This window comes from Artibeus jamaicensis, unplaced genomic scaffold, assembly GCF_021234435.1.
Source record: "Artibeus jamaicensis isolate MK-2021 breed Jamaican fruit bat unplaced genomic scaffold, CSHL_Jam_final scaffold_833, whole genome shotgun sequence".
Classification (NCBI taxonomy): domain Eukaryota; kingdom Metazoa; phylum Chordata; class Mammalia; order Chiroptera; family Phyllostomidae; genus Artibeus; species Artibeus jamaicensis.
Window position 1 is genome coordinate 1,200,246 of NW_026522056.1, and position 1,886 is coordinate 1,202,131.

Consider the following 1,886-nt stretch of genomic DNA (forward strand, 5'->3'; position numbering starts at 1 on the left):
CATTCTAAACAAAGCAGGTTTCACAGGATTTTTTTTCCTTTTTAAAAAAATTTTATTTGATTTTATTGATTATGCCATTACAGTTGTTCTGTTCCCCCCTTTCATTCCCCTCCACCCTGCACCCCCACCCCCACCATTCCCCCCTTTAGTTTATGACCACATGTCTCAAGTTCTTTAGATTCTATATTTCCCATACTATTCTTGCCCCCCTATCTATTTTCTACCTGCCGTCTATGCTACTTATTCTCTGTACCTTCTCCCCCTTTCTCCTTCTCCCACTCCCCTGTTGCTAACCCTCCATGAGATCTTCGTTTCTAAGTTTCCGCTCCTGATATAGCTGTCCTCTTAGTTTGCTTTTGTTTTAGGATTTTACATATTCTTTCTTAGGCCTGATCAACCTGGATCCAGCTCTAGCTGGCAAAGGGCTGCACTGCCTTCCCCATCACAGGTTTTTAGGCTTACATAGATTAGAGCCAGGAAGTGCTTCTCCCAGATAGAAATGGGGACTCAGGCTATGTCAGAATAGCAGGAGGTGAGGGTCCGTCACTCCCTCTTTGTTGCAGCCCCCGGAGTCCTTCCATGATGGCCTCCCAAGTGATCGTGTCTGGCTTAGGTTGCCCCCCTCTCTGAGGGGTCCTACCTCTCTCTAACTGACCATGCATTGGGGGCAGGGGAAGAAGCAGAAGCAATGCTTGCTACCAGAGACAAGCTTTGTCTCCTAAGTGGCTCATATTCTGGAAGTCGCTCATTCAGCCTTAGCTATGGGGAGCAGTTACAACTCCTGAAACCAGGCAGAGCAGTTCCCAACATTTATAACCTCACACATGCCTCTCCTGGGAAGTTGAGTAACCCTACAATATAATCATTTGAATATTTGGGCCCAAGATTGCAGCCATGGGCTCATTCCAACAGCCTTTAGTTCCATACAGCATTAAACATCGAATTATTAATATGCCACTGTTTAACAAAAAAGCCATCTCAGCCTGCTCAGGGCCTCTGTAATATCAGTAGCAGAGAAAAAGTGGCAGAATTTACCCCACTGCTGTGAATGGGGACCAGGTAGTTTGTTTATAAAAATAGCAGGACTTCTCGTATATTGCTAGCAAAATAACAGGGCCAGTAATTAATGATGTTATGTAATTATTGGGGTGGGGGGCAAATGAAATGAAAATTGACTCCAGACTAAAAAGTTGCACTCCCAAGTGTCCACTCCAACTGTTTTAGAACCACCGGGCTCTCAAGGCACAAAGTGGCCTCATTATGGAAATGGAGCTCCTCTGAGCTTGAGCTCCCTGCCTGGCGCCTGCAGGTACCGCATCAGGAACAGCAGCCACTGTATGTGTGATGCTTTAAATGGTTATAGAAATGCTTTGTGTTTTGTGAGTGCCTTTATAATGTTCTGCACTGGGGGTGTTAAAGGAGGTACTGGAGAAATGGAATATTTAGACAGTTGAATTCCCTTTCTTTCCCAAGTAATTACAGAACAGTTTGGTCTATGCATATACCTGAAGATAGTTGAATGCACAGGCATTAATGATAGGTTTGTCCCTTCCTGTACCATTTAAGGACTGACAGATAATGGCAGAGGACTTTGACAAACATCATTGCCTTCAGATTGTATGACCTATCTGACTCAACCTGTGTCTTGTGCACTTGTCATTAACTAAACTTTGCTTACCTATTTGGATTTTATGTATGCAAAGGAAGTCCTTTGCTTTTTCTTTGGTGCACAATTGGTACCCTACATGGTAGGGTGATATTCTAAATATTTAGCAACAGGTAAGGCCGAGCCCCCACTAGCCAGAAAGGATGACTGCAGTGAACATCGGTACAGCAGCTTCTCAGATCATTGTTAGCCCTTCCAGCCAAATATTACTGAAGTAAGA